Below are 25,502 nucleotides of genomic sequence, written 5' to 3' on the forward strand. Positions count from 1 at the left end.
CTGGTACTTGAACTCAGGGTCTGGGTACTGTCCCTGAGCTTCCTTTTGCTCAAACCTAGGGCTCTACCATTTGAGCCACAGTTCAACATCTAGCTTTTTGGGCAATTTTAGTGGAGATAAGAGTCTCACAGGCAAGGTGCTGGTGGCTCATGCCTGTGATCTTAGCTACTCCGGAGAGACTGAGGTCTGAGGATCATGATTCAAAGCCAGCCTGGGCTGGAAAGTTCTTGAGACTATCTCCAATTAACCACCAGAAAACCAGAAGTGGAGCAGTGGCTCAAAGTGCCAGAGCACTACCCTTGAGCAAAAGAGCTCAGGGACAAGAGTCCAAGCCCCTCAAGTGATTTTTTTAAAAAGTCTCAGACTTTTCTACCTGGGCTGGCTTCAAACCATGATCCTCCCATCTCGGCCTCTCGAGTAGCTGAAATTACAGGCACGAGACACCAAGTACCTAACTTCTATTTTTAGTTTGTAAGAGAACCCCCATATTGATTTCCGCCAACAGGGTATAAGGGTTTCTCATCCTCCCTCCACAATCCTTGCCAGCATTTGATTTTGCTTTGTTTTAAGGCAGTATTGGGGGTTTTCACTTAGGATCTCATGCCCGGTTGGTGTAATACTGTTGAATCCCATATCCAGTCCTGTTTTTCACTGGCTATTTTTAGAATAGGATCTCAGTTCCCTTGAACCTGATTACAATCCACCTACTTTCTGTTTACTTTCTGTTGTAGCTAGGATCACAAATATGTCCAGCTTCCCTTTCCTGGAGATGGAATCTTTTTTTTTTTTTTTTTTTTTTTTGCCAGTCTCAGGGCATGAACTCAGGGCTTGGGAACTGTCCTTGAACACATTTTGTTCAAAGCTAGTGCTCTACCACTTGAGCCACAGAACCACTTCCATTTTTTTCTGTGTATGTGGTACCGAGAAATCAAACACAGGGCTTTGTGCATGCTGGGCAAGCACTCTACCACTAGGCCAAACTCCTGGCTGGGGAATCTTGAGAACTTTTCTTCCCAGGATAGCCTGGCACCTTACTCCTCCTAATCTCAGTGATTGGGATCTGACTAAGAGGGACACACCACTGTACCCAGCTATGGGTTGAGGGGATTATGCAAAGCTTTATGCCTAAGCTGGCCTCAAACTGCCATCCCCTCATTTTTATCCTCCCAAGTAACTAGGACTACAGGCTTCTGTTACCCATGTTGTGCTTGTTTCTTTTCTTTTGTTTAATCTTTAGTTGTACAAAGGGGTTTCAATTCAACATGCCAGTTTATGAGGAAATACATCATTATCCCCATTTTTTTTCTTGATGATTGCCACTCTGACTGGGTGAGATGGAATTTCAGTGTCATTTTGAATTTCATTTCTCTGATGGCTAAAGATGGTGAACATTTTTCTTATGTACTTATTGACCATGTGTATTTCTTTTGAATATGATTGGCTCATTTGTCTGTTTACTGATTAGATTAGTTGTCCTTCGCTATTTAATTTTTTGGAGGTCTTTATATATTCTGAATATTAATCTGCTGTCAGATGGATAGCTGGCAAAGATTCTCTACCATTCTGTATGCTATCATTTGGAGATACCATTTAAGAAGCTTCTGAGGTTAAATGTGATCATAAAGTGGTACCCTGATCTGGTGGAATTAGTGTCCTTGTAAGGACACTAGTATTATAATGAGCCAAAATAAATCTTTCCTTCTTCCCCTCCCTCCTTTCTTCTTTCTGTTTCTTTCTTTCTCCATAAGCTTTGAAGAACATGAACAGAAGAAAGCTTCAAAACCATGAGAAAATTAAATTCCTGTTCTTTAAGCCATCTAGTCTGTTAGGATTTTGTTGTTAGCCCTAATAAGTGCCCTAAATCACAATGGCAATTTGAAAATGGGCCACAGCCCTTAGATCTGCAGCTGCTCAAGTAGAGTAGAGCTCCTTCAGTGTACGCATAAATCACAGTCCAGCTACACTGCAGGGGCTTCCAGTGCTATCCTGGGCTCCTGGCACACTTTCACCTGCAGGTGGCGCTGCAAGCTGCTCTCATCAGAACGACCAGTTGGGTTTAGCCTTTCAGAATGAACATACTCAGAGCACACTCCTTGTGTGGAGTAGAATATTTCTTTTAAAACATGATGTGTGTTGGATAGTCTGTGGAGACTCCAGTAATCGCTTCACTGAAGGATTGAAAAGTAAAGTGGATGCCTCTTGCCTAAGCACTTAAACACGAATTTGACAGACATTGGTTGAGCAGGGTTTATTTCCCCATGTACTGAGACTAGAACTGGCATGGGTAATACCAACTGTTCAGAGATGGAAGGAAGGCTTTGTGACGTCATTATCCCCGCACACGTTTCTACATTTTCAGGTTGTGTCAATCACCAAGCTTCCCAACTCCCTAATTCCCCTTCAGTGTTGATTGTTGACATTCATTACGCTTTCACCTCCCCCATAACCTCATTAGCACCTGTTCCTACAGCTTTCCAAGATAGGCTTTGCTACAAGGAACAAAACAAGCGTGTTCTGGCATCTCTGTGCCGCCTGCCTGCTATCTGTGTGTGTAGGAGTGAGGGTATAGAATGGAGTGAGGGGGAGTAGGTAAGGAAGGCATTGAAGAATTCTCATGAGAGACCTCAAAAGTAAAAGATTTGAGAGTGATTGTAATTTAGACTCCTAAGCATTCAAATGTCCCTAGCTATGTCTATCTGTTTGTTCTGGTAGAAGCAGCAGATCCAGAGAGTAAATTATCCTCACAGGTGTGGTCAGAAGGAAACAAAACTGCCCAGCACCTGTGGCTCACACCTATAATCCTAGCTACTGAGGAAGCTGAGATCTGAGGACTGGGGTTCAAAGCCAGGCCCAGGAATAATAAGTCTATGAGACTTTTAAGTCCAATTAACCCACCAGAAAACCGGAAGTAGCACTGTGTCTTAAGTGAGCTGAAGAGCTCAGGGATAACACCCAGGCCCAGAGTGCAAGCCCCATGACCACCACCAACAACAACAATGAAAAAAGGAAGCAAAACTGTGCAGCAGGTCAGTATTAAGTTATCCAACTTACTCAAAACACATCAGCTGTAGCAACTATAGACAGAGCCCATACCTGTTGCATGGTTCACCAGAGGCTATGAGCTGTGTATTTGTGACCCACTCCCATATACTGAAGCCTGAATTACATGATGCAATGGTACTTGAAGAGGGGGTCTGTAGATGATCATTAGGTCATGAGAATGAAGGCTTTTTAAATAGGATTTGCACCTTTATTTGAAGAGACAAGACAGACAAATCTATCATGTAAAGATACAGCAAGAAGGCATTCATTCATCCCAAGCCAGGAAGAGAACCTTCATCAGAAATTCAATTACTGAGTGCCTTGATCTTAGAATTCCCAGGTTGTGAGGAATAAATTTCTGCTGCTTAAGTTCCTAAGTTTATGCAATTTTTGTTATAGCAGACTGAACAGATGAATATACTGTATTAGACAGAAATGAACACTATAGTCAAATCATCATTGAGGAACAACTGGGCCTTAAAATAAATGTCACCTCCTTTAAAGATTTTTGGCTATAACACACATGCCATATGTTAAAAAAAAAAAAAAGCTTTGATCATCCAGCTATTTTGTCTATGCAAGTGAAAGAATTTAGAGCACACGCCTGTCCTCTCAAGCAGAAATGATAAAAAATGCCAGACAGCTAAAGTCATTAGAAAGGAAAAAAAAAATCAGAAGTATGGAATTCTACAGCTGCAGATTTGACTAAGGTATCCTAACTTTTACTCCAGACTCTGTTTTTTGTGTGTATGTGGGTATGCCATTATTGTATCTTGAACTCAGTGCTTGGGTGCTGTCCCTTACCTTTTATTCCAGGGTAGCATTCTACCACTTGAGCCATAGCCCCACTTCTGTTTTTAGTTGTTAACTGGAGATAAAAGTCTCACAGACTTTCCTTCCTGGGCTGGCTTCAAAACCAAGACCCTCTGATTCCAGCCTCCAGAGTAGCTGGGATTACCAGGCTCTGCATTTTTATCAACAATGACCTTGAGCTAAAGGGACCTAGTCCAGATTTACCAGGGTAGTGTAAGGTCAAACATAGGAATCTTAAGAACTTTACCATTCATACAAGGAAGCAACCACGCTTTCCACAGCAAGATGGTAAAATTTCTGCTATGCAACATTTTTCCAACTGTACACAGATTGAGTCTCCCTGATTTCCAGACTCTATGATATAGTGTCCTTATGTTCCTGAGCTGGTGTTAAGGTGACATATGATGCTGGGAACGGGCTTCTGAGTGGAGGGAAAGTAAGGGCATCTAAATGCTTAAAGTAGCAACAACTATTCCTATCTGACAATAGACCTGTTGAAAGAATCCTTGCCCTTTTCCCCCAGTCCTGGGGCTTAAACTCAGGACCTAAGAACTGCCCTTAGCTTTTATACTCAAGGGTAGTAGCTCTACCACTTGAGCCACAGCACTACTTCTGGCATTTTGGTGATTAATCAGACATAGAGTTTCAGAGACTTTCTTGCCCAGGCTGGCTTCAGACTACAATCCTCAAGATCACAGGCTCCTGAGTAGCTAGGATTATAGGCATGAGCCACCAACTTAGAACCCCTGCCTAAAAAAAAAAATCTGTCATTGAGCTGTTCTGATACAAAAGCATACAGGGAATGTCTTGCTGAGTGGACAGTCAAGGTTATGGCAGCTGCTGCAATGAACACATGTGACACTCCTCGAAGGCACAAGTGTCAGTTCTGGCAAGGAAATGCCAACCCCAACCCTGCCATTTGGAATTGTCTGCTTCTGTCATCACTTCCACGGTTCTCTGAGTGTGCAGAGGGGCGAGAGACAAGGGAAGCCTGCACAGTCTGCCTCCCACAGCTGCCTGCCAGCAGCTTAGCTGGAAGCCACACACACACACACACACACACACACACACACACACACACACACACACACACACACGGGTTGAGAAAGGTACAAAAAGATCCTTCTTGCATAAATACTTCAAATGAACATGAAAGGAGCTAGCTTACGATATGCATTTCCTTGTTTTAACAGGCACTGGTTGGCTCACATCCTTTTTTGAAAGAATTCACTGAAAAACATGTTGTTTCTTTCTCCTATATAACATGGAAGTCAAAGAACCCAACAAAAGGAGAGCTATACAAGAGTCCTGTGACATGAAAGACCTGTAGCATTTAAGCCACGCTTAATGTCAACCTGGGTGGCGACTCAGAGGCAGGTGAAGCCAGCCAGGTAGTGGAGGACACAGGCTGACTGGCTCCAATCGCTGAAGGCCTGCTAAAGAAACGAAGTAACACAACACAGGTTTTTGGGGAAGGAAAATGGCAGCTATTTCTCTTCGGATGGGCACATACTTCTCTTCTAAGATGACTTATTTAGCAGCCTTCCCCACGGGAGAGCATCCTGAAAGTTGTGGTGGATGCTGAGGGTGTAGGTTACTGGTACAGCACTTGCCGAGCATGTGTAAGATCCTGAGTTTGATCCTCAACACTGGAAAATGGGGAGATGTGGGGGGAAAGCTGACACAGTCCCCCTGAGATCACTGGGAAAGGGATTCTTCTTCTTCTTCTTCTTTTTTTTCTATGTATGTGGTACCGAGGAATCGACCCTGGGTCTTCGTGCATGCTAGGTAAGCACTCTACCACTAGGTCAAACTCCCAGTCCAGGGATTCTTCTTTAATTGAAAGAAGCCAACAAATCAAATGTTGAACAGATCACAAAAACCAAACGGAAACTTGGAGTGGGAAATACCAAGAGGTTGAGTTAAGAAATTCTATTTTTGGGCTGGGAGTTTGGCCTAGTGCTAGAGTGCCTGCCTAGCATGCACAAAGACCCGGGTTCGATTCCTCAGTACCACATACATAGAAAAAGCCAGAAATGGTGTGGTAGCTCAGGGTCGAATACTTGCCTTGAGGAAAGCCCAAGGACAGTGCTCAGGCCCTGAGCTCAAGCCCAGGACTGGCAAAAAAAAAAAAAAAAAAATTCTGTTTTCTAGAAAAGTATATTGCTTTCTAAATCTAGAAAGAACGAATAATTTTATGTAGAATTCTTAATATTTTGATCAACTATCTAGTAGGCTTAAAATAATTATTTATGGGGCTAGGGGTATGGGTCAGTGGTAGAGTATATATTTAACATGAATGCGGTCTTGGGTTCAATCTCTAGCATAATAAATAAAATAAAGTAACAGTTATGACATGCAAACAGGATAATGCATTAAAGACCTGTGGATTCAGCCCTGTCATCATCCAAGTCCTCACATCTTATTTATCCTCAGAGGGGACCACTTCTGCATGTGCACATGCATGCGTGCATGCTTGTGTATACACCAATAACTTAGGGCCACAAGAATAAAGAGAGAGAGGGAGAAAAGAGGAGGGAGGGAGGGAGGGAAGATGTGAGAGAGGGGAGAAGGGAAGGAGGGACAGCTTTTTCCACCTCTATGACCACCTCTCACTGCCATCCCACAATCAAACTTCACCTGCTCTGGGACATAGATTTTTTAATCCTCTGGCCCTTTGTTCTCCAAAGTAGAAATCTTAAACTTAGGCTAATGAGGGAGAGGACATTTTATTATTATTCAGGATGCCCATTAACAGCAGGCACCAAATTTGTCCTAAACCAGCCCCACTACCCCAAGTCAGCACCCTCTGTGACTTTTCTAGAGTCTATTACTCTTCTAGAATAAACTCCACTAGCATTAATGCCCAAGATTTGTGGTCAGAGTGATACACTTGATTTTAGTCATCTGGAAAAGGCTGAAGGATTTTGAGAAGTGTACTCTGAGCTGGAGAGATAAGTAGGAGTGTAAAAGGGCATTCCCTGGCTGGGCACAGTGATTCATGCCTGTAATCCTACCTACTCAGGAGGCTGAGATCAGAGGATCGTGGTTCAAAGCCAGCCTGGGCTCTAAAGACTGTGAGACTCAAATCTCCAATTAACCACTAGAAAAGTGAAAGTGGCTCTGTGGCTCAAGGGGTAGGGTATTAACCTTGAGCTGAAAAGCTCAGGAACAATGCCCAGGCCCAGGGGTAGGGGGTAGCCCTGAGCTGAAGAGCTCAGGGACATTGCCTAGGCCCAGAGTTCAAGCCCCACAACTACAACTACAACTACACACACACACACACACACACACACACACACACACACACACACACACGTGTGCGCAGCATCCCCTCCATCTTTCATTTGGGCTTGGCTCTTAGAAAGACTAGTGGGGCATGTGGATACAGGATCTAGACAAGAAGGACCAGACAGGTGGAAGGGTAGCACATGGATGGCACAGGCTACAGAGAAAGGCTGTAGTCAATGTTACAACCACCATGGGACAACCTAGGCATCATACTGGCTAGCAAAGAGACCCAGAAAGTAACACTAAGCACTTTCATTAACCAGATACTGGGGAGCACCAGGCTTATGGGTGATCCAGGGTGTTTGGCCATTTGTATTAGAAGCATCGGCATCTGGAATATCATCCCCACCTTTGCCAATGTACTGCAGAGAAAGCAGAAGTTCAAGTTGAACCTTGGATGATGGATTATAGCTTAGAGCCAACAGCCAGAACAAGGCTTCTTCAGAATGATGGGAGGAAAGGGAAGGGAAACATGATCCTAAACATATCTGCGTGATGGCTGTGGATGAGGGCTTGTACTTGAGAGAGTTCATAAGCAAGCTCAGGACAAAGGAGCTGCTAAAAAACAAGACCAAGAGATGATGCCTCTGGTGCTCAGACCAGGCAGGATTTATGTGAGGAAAGAACTAGCTCTGGGCAGATGAATAGGAACCTGAGAAGCCAGGTCCTTAACAGGCTAAGATCAGGAAAGAGGTTTTTAATCCCATGGGTTCATCTGGATTGGCCTGGCTCAGCATGGTGGATTTAACAGGCAAGCACCCCCATTGTGCCAAGGGTAAAAGCCAAATACCTGAGGATTAGCCATGAGAGGGTGGGAAGAAATGGGACTGCGGAGCACTTGTTCAACAAGATTAGCACCAAAGTGGGCATCTGGTTAGAAGCAAAAGCTGAGTGATCTTGGGGGTGTGATTTTATTGGGACTGGTAGACATAGGCCAGGCTCAACTTGACCATCCCAGCCCAAGGGCACATAGTCCAGCCTTAGCACTTAGGCAGAAACTTAGCTTCTCAGGAACACTCACACTTTTCCCCTGAGGCCCAGGAGGTGTCACTGGAATCTCAGGACACCAAGTAAGGGAAGTGTAAATGTAAATAAACCCTGTGTCCATCCACAAGCCCAATCAGTCACCTATGCCTGAGCAAGGCAGAGGTTTGTACATATGGGGAGAAAGGAATCGTGGCCCTGAACTCAGACTTAAACCAGGGAACTCCTAGCACTGATGATAAGTAGAATCCCACAGCCCTCCTCTCTCCCTACTTCCTATCTCCTACTCCTTAAAAGATTCCTTAGTCCTGCTGAACTTTCCAGGCCCCCACCAGCTGTCCCCAGGCCCCACGCAAGAATTCCACCAACTCCTTTTGAAAGAAGTCAGCTGTAGCTCATAGGCCTCCAGTGGCCTGAGTGGCTACTTTCCAGATGCCAGGCAAAGGGTGGCAGGAATGGTGCTCCACTTCCACGAGTGGTGGGCAAAAGACTCTTCTCAATTTGAGACTGACATTCTCAGATGAGGGAGACTCACAAGCAAGGGGATAAAAACACCCATTCCTATCTACAAAAGCGCCTCAAGTTTGGACTACCAGATCAACTCTATACTTGGATTTAAATGGAAAATGAAAAAAACAAAAACAAAAAACCTATATTTTCCCCTCTTTTAAAGTAAAAATTAATGCAAACTAACTCAGCCATTTATAACACCTAAAAACAACTGGGGCTGGGAGTGTGGCCTAGTGGTGGAGTGCACAAAGCCACAGGATAAATTCCTCAGTACCACATACACAGAAAAATCTAGAAGTGGCACTGTGGCTCAAGTGGCAGAGTACTAGCCTTGAGCAAAAAGTGTCCAACGACAGTGCCCAGGCCTCAAGTTCAAGCCCCAGGACTGGCAGAAAAAACCAAAAACAACAATACTATGGAGTTGGGTGCCAGTGGCTCACACCTGCAGGAAGGGGGCTGAGAGCTGAGGATTGCCATTTAAAGCCAGCCTGGGCACAAAAGTCCTGTGAGAATCATCTCCAATTAACCACCAGAAAACTGAAAGTGGTGCTGTGGCTTGTGGAGCAGTGGCCTTGAGCTGAAGAGCTCAGAGGCAGCGCTCAGGCCCAGAGTTCAAGCCCCACAACCAACAAAAAAAAAAAAAAAAAAGGAAAGAAAAGAAAAGGAACTATACAACTTGTGGGTAGGGATGGGAGGGGAAAACTGGGAGAGTGTGAGAGAAAGGGCGGCACTGGCCCAAAAGAAATGTACTCTTTACCACCTGACTTATATAACTATAGCTCCTGTATACATCGCCTTTATAGTATCAATTTAAAATATAATTAACTAATTAATTAAATATGTTCAATGCCTGGATAATCTCAACTACTTGAGAGCATATGGGAAGGAGGCTGGCTAGAGCCAACGTGCACAAGACCCCATCTCAAGCTGGGTATGGTGGCATGTGCCCGTCATCCATCTACTTAGGAACAGTAAGCAGGGAATCATGATCTAAACCAGACAGGGCAGACACACAAAACCTTATCCCCAAAATAACTAAAGTAAAAAGGGCAAGGGTGGTAGAGTCCCTGCCTAAGAAGGCAACCCTCAGTACAACAAAAATTAATTAATTAATTACAAACAGAGGTTCTAGTTTACCATTCAGGAATGTCAAAAAGAAGTTTCAATCAGAACATTTTTGAGAAAGCAAGACTTGCTCTGCATGTTAAGATTGAAGTTCGACAAGAAATGTTATGGGATTTCCCCTTAAGGAAAATGAATACATACAGTTCAGCAGAAGATACAGCTTAACTATAGAGAGATGACCTGCTAAAGCTGAGGAAATATCACTGAATTTTAACTTAGCCATGACATTTCTGCACAGTGTCAAACTGTCCAATGTTTATTTAAATCAATGTACTAGCAAGTACAACCAAGAGAGTGCCAACATATCTTGTACATATTTAACAGATATCCTGTACATATTTAGCCATCACCTAGACTGAGCTCATGTTCCTTACTCTATACTCTCAGTCCAAGGTACTGAAATGGAGACACATGTACAGGGGGTTTGGGTGGTAAACATGTCAGCACTGAAATGACACTATGTCGTGAGTGAGAAGGCAGGACTCTCTCTCACCAGTCTTCCTTCTGTGCCTCTGGAGAGCACATCTGACAGTGCACATACATCTCCTCATATCTAGTCTAGCACTGCTCATCTTCCTTCTTTAGATCAGAAAAGGCCTGGTTTACTTTATAAGTAGAAACCGTGGTCCCAGTGAAGAATGACACTTACTGTATTTACTTTCTAGTTATCCACTTATGACAAATCCATCCACGTATGATACTGATAAATGTTTCTTTAAAGCAAACAAACAAATAAAAAATTACATACAAGCTGCTAATGACTCACACCTATAATGCTAGCTACTTAAGAGACTGAGATTTACAGATCCAGGTTCAAAGCTGGCCTAGACAGGAAAGTAACTGAACACTCTTATCACCAATTAGCCACCAAAAAGCCAAAAGTGGAACTATGGGTCAGATGATAGAGTACCAGCAGAAAAAGCTAAGGGACAGCACCCAGGCCTTGAGTTCAAGCCCCAGTACCGGCATCAAAAAACAAAACACAAACAAATAAATAAAAAATGATAACTCTGTTTAAAGAAAAATATTGATGGTATACCACTGATGGGAAGGAGGCACCTGCAACTCATTCAAACTGAGAGACAATGTCCTGGACTAGAGGTCACCAAACTTTGTCTGCTAGAAGTAAAAAAGAAAACACTTCCAGGCTTTGTGGACCACATTTGGGTTTGGTCACATTTCTTTTCTCAGTTTACATAATCCTTTAACAGAAAAGCCACACCCATTGGCATAGGACTTCTGGCCCTCCACCCTGGAGTGGCACCCTCCTGCTCTGGGAGCTTTCCTGTCCCATGAGGCAGCTCCAGTCACACGGAGCACTTTAATAGAGGATGGGATGGTGGAGAAGCTGAGATTTATTAACCTTAAAAACAAACCATAGTAGCTGTACAACCGCTGACAAAGAAAACATATGAACAATGACACCCCAGGCTTGACAGACAAGCAAGAGTAGAAAAGCAACCCTCGAAGGCTTGACTCCCTGCCTCACCCAGTTATTAAGAGTTAGTTACCAGTAAATGACATTTTGATGGCAAGCTGCTCACTATGCATAATCAACCAGCATAATTTTAGTACCGAAGCCCAACAAAATCAGTATTAATGATATAGTAAGCATTTGGATAAATCTCACGACCATAGATACAAAAAAAAAAAACATTACTAGCAAATAGAATGTGTAAAGTGTCTCAAAGGGATGACATAGCTTAACACTAGCAGCTAGAGTTTATGCCATTCAACTTTCTCAATATCAATAAGTCAACAGAGAAAAGGCAAGTATTCAAAATAAAATAAATGTGGAAAAGGTATTTCATGCAATGCCATTCCTCATAAAAATTCTAACACCACAGCAGGGCCAAACTGCTCAAGTGTAAATGTCATGTTTCAAAAAAGAAAAAGAAATATCAAGTCAGGTGCTGGTGGCATACATGGATAATCCTGGCCACTCAGGAGGCTGAGATCTGAGGATCTGTTTGAACAGTTCATGAGACTCTAATCTCATGAGACTACCACCACTACCACCACCAAAAAAACCCACAAAAACAAAACAAAAAAAAACCCTGGACCTGGAGCTGTGGCTCAAGTGGTAGAGTACTAGCCTTGAGCAAAAATAGCTCAGAGACAGCATTCTATTCCCTGAGTTCAAGTCCCAGGACTAGCCGAAAATAAATAAAATTAGGATTTTTTTCACCGTTCAAAATTCACAATAGTGAAAAATATTTGAAAACACTTAAGAATAGAACCCTAGGAATGAACCAGAAAAGCCTAATCTACATACAAACTGTCTTCTCTATATGGATCTACCTTGATTAGTGGTAGGCTGACTGGGAATAGGAATGGAGACGTGATGGTGAACGGGCTCAAGGACTCTTTAGAGCAGTGAAAACATGCCTAAAGGATGGCTAGGTGATTCTGTGAATAATCCCCAGCAATTTGGACATTTAAGACGGGTGATCGTTCTGCACTTCCTCAGTAAACAATAAGATGCTACAGGACATCACTGTAGTTAGAACTATAAGGTATCAGCACATGATTAGACAAAGACAGGAGTGTAGCTGATTTCAATTAAGTCCAACAAACGTGATCTTCTTATTCGGTGCACAAAATGATTTATTAAGTAATGATGGGGGCCAGGAGTTTGGCCTAGTGGTAGAGTGCTTGCCTAGCATGCACGAAGACCCGGGTTCAATTAAGTAATGATGTTGTCCCAACTAGCTATTCATCAGGAAGAAAATTATAGTTTCTTGACACATATACTAAAGTCTGTAATCTACCTGGAATTTATTGAAATGTAAATTTTAAAACAATAAAAATACTAGATAATGAAATTACATGAAGCATGGAAAACATTTTAACTTGGTCTGAAAATCCAGAAGCTGTAAAAGATATTCTTCTGATTGCATACATTTATAGACATATACACACATGTGTATATGTTTGTGTATATATACGTACACACACACACATATATGTAAAACAAAATATGTCACAGAAATAAAATCAGTAGAAAAACAGTAAGTAAGCTGGCTTACCCCTGTCATCCTAGCTACCTAGGAGTCTGAGACATAAGGATAATGGTTCAAAAAGCCAGCCCAAGGCAGGGAAGTTTGTGAGATTCCAATTAAACTACCAGAAAACTGGATGTGGCTCAAAGTGGTAGAGTGCTAGCCTTTGAGCAAAACAATTCAGGGACAGCACCTATGTCCAGAGTTCAAGTCCCACAACTGCCAAAACAAACAAGAACAAGAACAACAGCAACAGCAACAACAAAAGGTAAGTAGCTTGGGAATGTAGATGCCATAAATCTTTATGCACTGATTGGAAAAGTACTAGCAATAGGAAAAAGATGGTACCAGGGCATCAAGAAGCAGTGTACAGGGGTCAGGAGTTTGGCCTAGTGGTAGAGTGCTTGCCTAGCAGGCATGAAGACCCGGGTTCAATTCCTCGGTACCACATACATAGAAAAAAACCAAAAGTGGTGCTGTGGCTCAAGTGGTAGAGCTCTGGCTTTGAGAAAAACCCAAGGACAGTGCTCAGGCCCTGAACCCAAGCCCAGCACTGGCAAAAAAAAAAAAAAAAAAGAAGTCTGGCTCAAGGCCTTGTAGTATCATCGAGGTATCACTTTATACCTACCAGACAGCAAAAATTTACCAGTGATTGGGTGTGTGCTTGGGAGTGGCTATGGGGACTATCTCAGCTACAGCTAGTGGAAATGTGAAGTAATACACCCTTTGTAAACAGTCTGAAGGATCTCTATTAAATATCAGAAAGTCCTATGACTCCATTGTTAGGGCTGTATGCATAGAAGAAAAAGCAATAAAAGAGAAATAGCCATAGACATGGCCCCAGCAGCACTGTGGTAAGGCCCGCAAACATCTGGAATCAGACTGACTGCTCATCCATGCACAGACGTAAATGACCGCAATAATATCCATGCCCTGGAATGTTGTACATTTCAAATAGTTAGAGGTCTACCCTGTGATAAGGCAAGTTGCAAAATGGAAATCCATGCATGTATCTGTGACATACTCATAAATCTAACAAGATTCCATTTGAGTGAAATAATAACTACCTGTGCACCTGTATGTGTATAGATTGATACAGACATGGAGTTAAAGAGAACCTGGGCTGGGAGTTTGGCCTAGTGATAGAGTGCTTGCCTAGCATGCATGAAGACCCGGTTCAATTCGTCAATACCACATACATAGAAAAAAGCTGGAAGTGGTACTGTGGCTCAAGTGGTAGAGCTCTAGCCTTTAGAAAGCCCAGGGACAGTGCTCAGGCCGAGCTCAAGCCCAGAACTGGCAAAAAAAAAAAAAAAAAAAAAAAGAACCAGAGATTCCCCAGCTTACACTGGTTTACTGAGGGTGAGAAATTGGTTTTTAGTTGGAGACAATAACAGCCTCCAATTACCACCAGTGGCTATCTCAGGGTGGTGGGATTTCAGGTATCGTTCATTTTCTTCCTTATATGTTTTCTTATACCATGTTTAAATTTTTCAGTGAATATGTATTGCTAATAAAAAGAGAGGAAAAAAACATTTCCAAAGAGACAAAAACTACTAACATTCCTTTAAGGCCTGTGAAATTCCTAGGTGCTATGTAAGTAAGTCCTTTATATAAAATGGCAAAACTAAGCTGGGCGCCAGTAACTTAGTCCTGAAATCCTAGCTACTCAGGAGGCTGAGATCTGAGGATTGTGGTTAAAAGCCAGCTGGGGCAGAAAAGTCTCCATGAGACTCTCTTATCTTCAATTAGCCACTCAAAAACTGGAAATGACACGATAGCTCAAATGGTAGAGCACTAACGTTGAGCACAAAGAGGGACAGTGCCCAGGCCCTGAGTTCAAGCCACACAACTGACCCAAAGAAGAGGAAGGAAGGAAGGAAGGAAGGAAGGAAGGAAGGAAGGAAGGAAGGAAGGAAGGAAGGAAGGAAGGAAGGAAAAACAATACAATTCTTTTATATATTTTAAATCATCTCTAGATTACTTACAAGATTTAATTTAAATGCTTTGTAAATGGTCATATGGTAGTTTAAGGATTAATAGTGAAAAAAGTCTGTACATGTCTAATATAGATGTAGATTATTTCCAAATAATTTCCTATGCACCGTTAGTTAATCTAAGGATGCAGTCTGTGGATATGGAACACAGATTGTACTTGGCTTCTAATCCTCCTGGCAACATGGTAATCATGCATAAGACTCATGGGATTCAGGTAACCAACTGGCCTGATATCAGAGATTACAGTAAACAGTGTAGAGCAAGACAAGTTCTAAGCCACAGGTTAACTCCTGTGTTTGGGGCTATCCTGTGCAAGAGCTTTTCTCCCTCACCTGGCACATGCTGTCCATGCTGTGCCTCTCACTGTCCTTGACGGTGAAGCTCAAAATGAGTTCTACAAGATCACTGTCTGCAAGAATCTCACGAGTGTTAGTATTTCACTCCTCGTTGGCAGGATGGGCAAGACTGTATTACAGATGTCTCAGTGGTAACGTGGGTGTTAACTCTTGGCACACATTTCTGTAAGTGTTCAGTTCATTGACTGTCACCTGGGAGCTTTGAACATAGGAAACCCCGAGCTATGTTTCTAGGTTCTTCTTGACTCTCTTTACACATGAGGCTCTTCTGGTTACTCCAAGCTCAGTCTGACTTTAAAAATGAACATAAAATCCTATGCCCACGTCTTAACAGGAAGCAGGATTCTACAGTTGAGGGAAGACCGTGTTTTCTATGCTATTTGTTGGCTACTTGGAGAATGAAGGATCTGAACAAAGGTTCCCCAAGGAAAGAGGAACAAAAGATGTTATTTTAATACAAATTCAAAGGAGAAAAGACAATGTTTCATCAACACATGAGATGTTCTTAAAACACACACACACAAATCTAAATATGTTTTCTATACTTCTCATTGTATTTTAATTCATTCATTGCTTTAATTCAAACATAGAAAAAATGTTGAGAGTAATCTGGAGACATTAGGTAAAGATTGGGCTGTATCTAGATGGATATAAACATAAATATAGATTCTAGCAAGGTCTATCCTCTGACCTGCACTCCTGCCATCTTCGAACCTGCTACACACCAGTTATAATCTGTCTGCTCTGCCAGCACCACACAAGTGGCTGGACCTTCTTCCTCTGCACCTCCATCAAACTGGCTATGGTTTGAGTAGGAAATGTTCCCCCCAAACGAGCATCTACTGAAGGTTTAGGTCTCCAGTGTAGTGTTCAGAGGTAGAACTCTGGAGAAGTGATTGGATCCTAAGGCCTCTGACTTCACCACTAGATTAATCCACTAATAAATTCATAATCCGATGTCATTATTAGGAGGTGGCGGCAACTTGGAGGGAGCAGGTGACTGAGGGTGTGACTCTGAAGGCTATTTTCTTATACCTGCCTCTGCTCCTGCTTCTTGACTGCCACCCACGTGGATGTAACTATCTCTGTCCATCACACATTCCTGTTTCCAGGATGTTCTGCTTCAGGCCCAAAACAATGGAGTCCACTGACTATGGACTGAAACCACTGAAACCATGAGCCAAACAAGTCCTTGCTCTCTGTCACTTGAGATACAAACCTCAAGTTACTTAGAGGATGTTTGGCTAGTGGCAGGTATCACCTGCCCAATAATCCTGCCACGGGATCTGTGTCTGCTCTGATGGAAAGGGGTCTAGATGTCAGATCTGTCTCGATCTGCCCTTTCAGCGTGGCATGGGTGAGGTCTAGGGACCAACGAGGCACTTCTTCCCAAAGCCCACTAGTGGGGCTGACACTGAACAGCATGTGATTTCCAAAATGCTTTCTGAACTTACACTACGACAAAAAAGTATGCATTAGGAACTGGATCGAAACCATTGCATTACCTTTTTAAACTAATAGGAGCTAGGCACTGGTGGTTCACTCAGTCCTATAAACCTTGTTACTCAGGATACTGAGACCTGAGAATTGCGATTTGAAGCTAGCTGAGCAAGAAAGTCTATGAGATTCTTATCTCCAATTAGCCAGCAAAAAGCCAGAAGTGGAGATACAGCTCAAGTGGTAGAGCATCAGCTGTGAGCGGAAAAGCTAAAGAACAGTACCCAGGTTCTGAGTTCAAGCTCAAGCTCCAGTACCAGCACAAAAGAAGAAGAGGAGGAGGAGGAGGAAGAGGAAGAGGAAGAGGAGGAGGAGGATGGGGAAAAGTAAAAGAAAACAAGTAAACACAACCGTATAAAAAAGCTGTAAAAGAAGCTACTCGGCAAGCATACCAACTTAAGATTTCAACATGCAAAAGTGCAAAAAGAGTCAAAGCTGATCTGGCACTGTGAGAAGTCAGGATAGTGCCCTGTTACCTTGGAGAAGATGCTAGCAACTGAGAGAGGCTGCACCGGTGACATGTATGTAAGTACTGAGAAGCCTGTGTCCCTTGATGTGATGTCTATCCAATGGGTATCTTTAATTTGCAAACCTCCATCAAGATAGATCTATCGATCGATCGATCTATCTATCTATCTATCTATCTATCTATCTATTCTTGCCAGGCATTGGTACTCACATATGTGATCCTAGTTACTTAGGAGGCTGAGATCTGAGAATCATGATTCAAAAGCAGCTGAGGCAAGGAAGTCCATAAGACTCTTATTTCCAATTAACCACCAGAAAACCACAAGTGGAGCTGTAGCTAGCCTTCAGCAAAAAAGCTCAGTGCTCAAGCCCTGAATTCAAGCTCTATGACCAACAAAAAGAGACAGAGAGAGGATATATAAATCCACTTAACACTTATAGTTTTGTGGGCTTTTCTACACGTTTCACTAAAAATGTAAATATATGTGTATATGTATATGTGTATACATATGTATATACATATATATGACTGAAAATGCTGTTCAGTGGTACAGCCCTTGCACAGCATGTTCAAAGCTCTTTGTACCATCCCAGCACATATACGTATGAACACAAAAACATATATATGTATATAATGTATTTGTGTATGTGCCTGGGGCTTAAACTCAGATCCAGGTTGCTGTCCCTGAACAGCTAGCTCTCTACCACTTGAGACATAGCTCCACTTCTGGCTTTTTTTGTTAGTTAAAAAGTCTCTGGGGCCAGGAGTTTGGCCTAGTGGTGGAGTGCTTGCCTAGCATGCACAAAGACCCAGGTTCGATTCCTTGGTACCACATACATAGAAAAAAGCTAGAAGTGGTGCTAAGGCTCAAGTGGTAGAGTTCTAGCCTTGAGAAAGTCCAAGGACAGTGCTCAGGCCCTGAGCTCAAGGCCAGGACTTGCAAAAAAAAAAAAAAAAAAAAACAAAAACTTAAAAAAAAGTCTTATGGACTTTCCTTCCTAGGCTGGGCTGTGTGTGTGTGTGTGTGTGTGTGTGTGTTTTAATATACCACTAGCCACTCTGCCTCAGATGTCACTATTTTATGTAGATGCATTGCTTTTTGACAATTTGACAAACTTAAAACTATCCAAGAACTTCACTAAGATTGAAAGGATTCCACCTGATTGGAAAAGGGGGCAAAGAGATATTAAATTTCATTACCAGGGTAGTATTTCACTTTTGTATATAATACACATGTCCAGAAATCTAAAGATGTAAAAAAACAAGAAAGGAGGAGGCTTCTGCAGCAACAGTGCCTGCAGAAGGACAAAGGGAAGGGCAGCACCAGACAAAGGAAGGGAGAATAAAAGCCCAGGCCTGAGAAATTCCAGGGAGCCCATGGTGGATTTGAAATCAACAAAAGGGCAGCCTGGAAGTGGACACTGGAATAACACTGAGAGGGTGTGATTGAGTGTGGGGCACACACACAATCACACACAGTCCAGGCACTGACAGACTCCCAAATACTTTGCCAAGCCAATGAAGAGCGACAGATGTCAGGGGGAGGGCAGTGACAACACTTGATTGAAAATGCAGAAACGCTCCCCTTTTTTATTTTCAGGAGAAACCTGTCATTCATAGAACCTCAACTTTACTTTGGCCAAATAATTTCAAATTTAAATGGTGGACCAGAGGTCTCTATGGCTAGGAAAAAAATCCTATAAAATATCACACAGTCAAACATTTCTTCAATATCAGTTACTGAATGCTTACTCTAAGTAATACTTTATATTTGTTAGAAGATACTTAGATGAGAAAAGATGCATCATCCCCTCCCCCTCCCCCATTTTTTTGGTTTGTTTTTTTGGTTTGTTTTTTCGCCAGTCATGGGATTCTGGACCTATGTGCTATCCCTGAGCTTCTTTTGCTCTAGGCAAGTTCTCTACCACTTGAGCCACAGTGCCACTTCAACATTTTTTGCATAGTTTATTGAAAATAAAGAATCTCATGAGGTTTCCTGCCCAGGCATGCTTTAAACTACAAAGCCAGATCTCAGCCTCCTGAATAACCAGGATAATAGACATGAGCCACAGGCATCTGACTCCATTCCCCCCACCTTTTTTTTTGCCAGTCCTGGGGCTTGAACTCAGGGCCTGAGCACTGTCCTTGGGCTTTCTCAAGGTTAGCACTCTACCATTTTAACTATAGTACAACTTCTGTTTTTTTCTGTATATGTGATACCAGGGAACCCAACCAGGTCTTTGTGTATGATAGGCAAGCACCCAACCACTAGGCCAAATTCCCAGCCCCCATCCCATTTTTTAAACACAAATGCACTACTTTGTCGTCTGATTACCTTATGTTTAGTCAACCTTATGCCCAACTAGCAAGATTCTCAGCTTGGGGTGGTGATTCTAAGCATGAACCTATAGTGGCTAGTGTTGTGTGACAGCTGGGATGGCTTTAAATGAAGAAGACTTTCCTCAATGATGTGGGTGGGCCACATGAAATCAGGTGAATAAGAGAAAAATGAGATGCATGAGAAAGAACAAGCTGTTGCCTAAGACTACCACATGAACTACTTACTATCCAAGTTTGCAGCTAGCTCCTGCACTGTTTTTCTGAAGCACATGGACTGATACAAACTGTAAGCAGACACAGACTCCGGGGGTTTGAGTTCTGTCTTTGCTACAGCCCTCTAGGGAGCTTTGTACCTTTGTTCCTCATCTATAAAATGAGAATTTTGATGTTATTTCTCATTTACTCACGGGAATTAGAAACCTCCACTCCAATACAGAAAAAACCCTATGACCATGTTTGGGAAATAAGCAATTCTGTAGTGTTAACTTATAGGGTCTCCATCTTTTAGTTAGAAAACTAGAGATTAACTGTTTCCAACAATTTGCCATCAAGTCACACTGGCATTCTTTCTCCAGGAACAGAGCACCCTTGGAACACCCCCCTCACCAGTTATGTGTGCTTGCTGACTGTTCCTTTGACTAGAGTAGGGGGCAGGGTAAGATAGCAGGCTAACCACACACATAGGAACCATTCACTTCTGGAACTTTCTTAACTGCTCTGAGCAGCTGTGCTTAAAGAGGTCACAGAGGAAGAAGCCAGGCATGGAGTTGTTCCTACTACTTGCAAAGGTAGAACTCCAGAAAGGGATCCTGGCCATTCAGTCTTGTTCCACTGTGAACAGTGCACAGCAACCTGTCAGGTCCCCGGAGCTAAGATCAAGACGGGCATCAAAAGGTTGTTTCGTGGGCACTAATTCTGGGGAAGAGGATGGTGATGATGATGAGAGTGATGACTACATCTTTACTGAATACTTAGCAGGCACTCTCAGGAACACATGAATATTAAATCATAATGTGCTACGAGGTGGCTGAGGGTCCAGTTCTTCCTCTGGTATACAATGTCCCTGGTCCTGGACAGGAGGACACATGAGAGATGGTAAAGGAACACGTTCAAAACTGGGTTGTGATCGATAGTTGCCTTTGACAGGCTCAGAATGCCAAGGTTAATTCAACTGATTTTAAAGGAAACAAGTTTAAAAGGCTAAAATAGAAGAAATCACAAACAGTGTTCCTTCAACCTTCATGAGATTCATGAATATCAAAGTTCATAAAATATTCCTACCACAGCATTCCAATCATCTGTCTTCCTATAAAAATTCAAAACAAGGTGATCTTGAAGTCACTTCTCAGTTATTCACTAGCAGTGCAGCAAAATCAAACATTTGCTTTCTTGAAAGTAACTAAGCACACTTACTTGCTGCCATACCAATTTTTTCCTACAGGATTTCACATTGACAAAGACAGGATTCTGCCAACTAACTCAGGTAACTTTTCTGAAGTTTGTGGGGTTTTTTTTTGGGGGGGGGGCTTGTACTCTGGGCTGTCCCTAGCTCAAGGTTATCACCCTACCCCTGGGCATTGTCCCTGAGCTATTCAGCTCAAGGCTACTGCCTTACCCCTTGAGCCACATCACCACTTCCCCTTTTCTAGTGATTAGAAATAAGAGTCTCACAGTGTTTAGTGCCCAGGCTGGCTCTGAACCTTGATCCTCAGATCTCAGCCTCCTGAGTAGCTAGAATTATAGGCGTGAGCCACCGCATCTGGCTTCTTAAGTATTTTTTTATAGCTCAGGAAGCAAAAAGGACACATAGGATCAGATTCTATCAGAAACTGGTGAATGTTAACACCAGGATTAAACTGGGTCTGCTACTCCTTGTTTGACAATTGTGACTCGTCTGGCTCTCAATATTTCTACACTCTAATTTGAAAGAAAAAGGTCTATAAAAAATAGTGTATGGGGGCCGGGAGTTTGGCCTAGTGGTAGAGTGCTTGCCTGGCATGCACAACGACCTGGGTTCGATTCCTCGGTACCACATACATAGAAAAAAGCCAGAAGTGGTGCTGAGGCTTAAGTGGTAGAGCTCTAGCCTTGAGAAAGTCCAAGGACAGTGCTCAGGCCCTGAGCTCAAGCCCAGGACTGGCAAAAAAAAAAAAGAAAGAAAGAAAGAAAAAAAATAGTGTATGCTGCTGGCTCATGCATGCAATCCTCAGGAGGTTGAGATCTAAAGATCACTGTTTGAAGCCAGCCCAGACAGGAAAGTTGATGAGACTCATCTCCAATTAATCACCAGAAAATCAGGAGTGGAGCTGTGGCTCCAAGTGGTAAAGGGCTACCCCACCACCCAGCAAAAAATAATAAAGTTTACTTCTGCTGGCAAAGTGAAGCTGTGGCTCAAGTCATGGCACACTAGCCTTGAGCTAAGGCACAAGCCTCAGTACCAACTCACACACTGTACACACACACACATGCACACTTCACTTTTGCTTGAGACTTGCCCATAGTCATGATATCCTTTGGCCTACAGTTCCAAGAAGCTAATGTAGGATGGAGCCAAATACTGAGCCTCTAGACGAGCTACTAAATGAGGAAATGTTCTCAGAAAGAGAACAAAGAGGTGAAAGACAAAGAGGTGGAGGTCTGTAAGTAAAGGCTACTTGGAGCTTTCAAACATAATTTTGGTCAACTGTGCACATGTGCCTTGCTGTGTAACTGTTTCCAGAAGCATGCAGCACATGAGCATCCTGCAAGCCCTGGTTCACGTCTACATCTCACAGAGGCTAGGCTGAAAAGGCTTATGCTTCCTAGCCCAAGAACATACTTTTGTACCTGAGGCCCACAGGCTTAAGGGGTTGCTCAGGCAGCCCATAATTCTGAGAACATAAAGTTCTCTGAGATTTCTTCCTGGATTCTGTGTCCCAAGGCGGAGCCTTAGCAAAAGTTTGGGAGAAAGCGGGTGCTGCTTCCTCTCTATCTCCTGTAAAAGCGAGATGGACATACTAGCATATTCCTCAGCTATGAATCACCGGGTTAGGGACAGATTGCACTGGATATTCACAGAATGTTTTCTAGATTATACCCCTTAAATCCATAAAACTACTACAAAAACAAACCAATGAAGTAGTCCCTCTTGAAACTTCTGTTTGGGTGGTGACATGAAACACTTTTTTCACAAGAAAACAAAAAAAGTTCAACATTGTCATATATTTTTATTTCCAATGTTTTCTAGGGTTTTTTTTTTGCATACTCTACATACGTTAGCTATATGCATGCTGGTAACTTTTAAGACTTAAATAAAATATAGTTAATAGTATCCAATGAGCAACATTCCAGCTAGTCTTTCTAGAATGGTCTTGTAAATTCTGAAAAGGACCTTCTCAAAGTACCATCCTTCAAAACCAGAGAGATCTAGTCTACTGCTCATTTCCCGTGGATAGTCAGGACCCTGGACAAGAGACCTTCACATAAGTAAGTGAAGTCTATCTTATCTGGGCAAGATCCACATCAAAATTCCATTACCCACCAACCTGGATTAAAAAAAAAAAGGAAATCTTTCAAGGCTGGGATAGGAGAGCCAAATGGCTCAGCGATGAACATAACGGCAAACATCTATTCGTTCATTCTGTTTGACATTTCGCCAAGTTTCTTTCACCCTTGGAGCAAAAGTACATCTGTGCTTGTTTGTTTTTTAATGAATGAAAATTTAACTTGATGCTAAAGATTCGCCTTTAACTTATCAGTGAAACAATTATTACAGTAAACTGTAAACTGGTCAAACAGACCTCCAGCCCTGAGCTGTCCACCTCACACGACAAGGGAGCTTTGACGACAGGCCAGATGCTCGTACAGCAGAAGCCCTGCTAGTTATTGAACTCATGGGCTTTCGGTGAGCAAGCAGCCACCCCCTCTGGCAGAGCAGGCCCACTCCTTAGGTCAGCAGACAATACGGGAGAAATCTGCAAAGGATGCACTGACTTGGGTGTGGTCAAAGGAAAGAGAAAACTCGGCCCCCAGCTTGCAAGCTGTAAAACCAAAAGCCGCACCGCTGGCATGTAATCTCCGTCCCTGCCTCTCCCTAATTTCATTCCAGACTTCAGCAGACCGATGGCTCCCCCCACCACCAAGGGAAGCACAGCAGCCCCTAGACAAAGCACGCTGCTCGCTGGAACCCACCCAGCGCCGACGGAAGGGACCTCCAGCCTCTGGGACCTGCGTCCCCGCGCAGCTAACCAGCCCAGGTCTCCACTATCCGGCAACAACGCCGGACAGGACAGGTGGAGGCGCCGCAGCCAGGAGACACCAGAAGCCCGGGGCGGAGGGGGGGGGCGGCGGAGCCCGGGCGCACCGCCTGGGGGGGACGCGCGGCGCGCCCGCGGAATCCCCCGCGGGGCTGGGCGCCCCCGCGCAGACCCCGAAGACGGCACGTGCGCGGAGGCTTCTCCGCATTTTCTGCGTCAGAACACCGACCGCACACTTGAATTCGGGTGGGAGGGGGCTTGTGTGGACATCGGGAGGATATCGGTTCGCCATTGTTCTCCGGGTCTGACGAGCGGGGGGGGGGGGGGGGGCGTCCCCATTCTGCCTCCCTTTCGGCACCGCCAGAGCAGGGCGTGCCCGGGGCGCGGCAGACGATCACAAAACCCGAAGCGAGTCCCTCGGAGCAGCTCGCTGTAAGCTGGGAAACAAAGCTCCTCCCGGGACCGGCCTAGCCAGGCCCGAGCGGCCACCCAGGGGTCCCTGGCCCGGTTCAAGGACCCCGCCCAGCCATCCGCGGGGGCCGCCGGACCCCTCGCCCAGCTCTGGGGGTCTTCAGGCTGAAACCTGCCTCTTGGCTGCCCGACCCTCCCCAGAGGGAGAAACCCCCTCCTCGTGCTGACCCGATCCCTCCCCTCCGGGTCTCCCTCCGCCCCCGGCCTCCCCGCCCCTCATTCTTCACCCCACCAGCCTCGCCACGGCCACCTGCTCCGCACTCGGCCGCCCGTTCTCAGACCAGCCCCGCCTCCTTCTCATGCCCTGGCCCCCTCCCCCAGCCTCGGTCACCTGTCCCCACCCAGGCCCCCAACCTTCTCCATCTTTGCTCCCCACCTCCGCCTCCAGCTCAGATCTTAGCCCCCTCCCCGGGTCCGGGGCGTCGCCTTCCTCCGTCCGCCACCGTCAGCTCGAGGCTACCGGGCGGACGCGGGCAAGGCTTACGCCAAAGGACCCAGCTAGGCGCCAGTACCGGGCTGGACAGCTGCGGGAGCCTTTGTGGTTCCCGCAGGTGCCTGGAAGGCGGCTGCCGAGTTCGCCAAAGGCCTGCGCTCCGCCGATAACCCGACCCGGCCGGTGCGGGAGGGGCCGACCCCCAGGCGAGCGGGAGCGAGGGCGCGTACGAGGGTGGCGGGTGGGAGCCAGGGCGGCCCGGCGGCCCGAGAAGCCCCCGCGCCCTGCAGCCTCCCAGCGATCCACTGTACGCAGCCGGGCGAAGGCGGGGGACCTACTGTGCGCGAGGCGCGAACCCCTGTTCAACCCGGCCACCCCAGCAAACCCCACGCGCGCAGATAAACGCCCCGACACCGCAAGGCATGGCACGGCACTCTGTGGGCGTACAAAGAGCCCCAGCTTAGCCCTCATGGCCGCCCCCAATCCCAGACCACCTCTCCCGCCAGCGCCCTGCAGCCGGGCCCCCAGGCGCACTCCAATTCCCTCCCTTTTGTGCGTCTCAGGGAGAAACGGAGATGAGGACGGGATGAATGTCCCAGCCGCTGAAGGATAAGCCCACCACCACCACCCCCACCACCACCCCGTGCATCACCCACTCCTCCTGGATGCTGCGGCTGCGAGGGTCCGAGGGTCGGTCGTCTCCCAGTCTCGCCACAGCGCGGGAGCTGCGGGTTCTCGGGGCGGCGGCGGCGGCGGCTGCAGGCGCGCTCGCTCCGTGGCCGCCTCCGAGCGCCGGAGTCCGAGGCCGAAGAGGCGGGCGGGGGGAGGGGCGGCGGGTGGGGGCTGGGCGCGGCCTCAGCCAATCAGCGACCCGACGGCTCCGCCCCAGCGCGCCCCACCTCGCGCTCGCAGGTTCAAGGGGGGCGGGGACTGCCG

The 25,502-nt window shown here is 45.0% G+C and overlaps 1 protein-coding gene across 2 annotated transcripts in view; it reads right to left on the reverse strand.

Annotated features, from left to right (window-relative positions):
• The window catches only part of Dpysl5 (dihydropyrimidinase like 5), a 72,860-nt gene extending 47,559 nt beyond the window's left edge, over window positions 1-25,301 (reverse strand). The window contains exon 1 of one of the 2 annotated variants that reach the window (XM_090337316.1): window positions 25,223-25,301. The gene's annotated coding sequence lies outside the window, so the exon portion shown is untranslated. Of the gene's footprint in view, window positions 1-25,218 lie in introns of both variants that reach the window. The other variant, XM_090337315.1, reaches the window with a different exon arrangement.
• Window positions 25,302-25,502: the final 201 nt, after the last annotated feature.

Source organism: Megascapheus bottae, chromosome 7, assembly GCF_031878675.1.
Source record: "Megascapheus bottae isolate mThoBot1 chromosome 7, mThoBot2.hap1, whole genome shotgun sequence".
Lineage (NCBI taxonomy): Eukaryota > Metazoa > Chordata > Mammalia > Rodentia > Geomyidae > Megascapheus > Megascapheus bottae.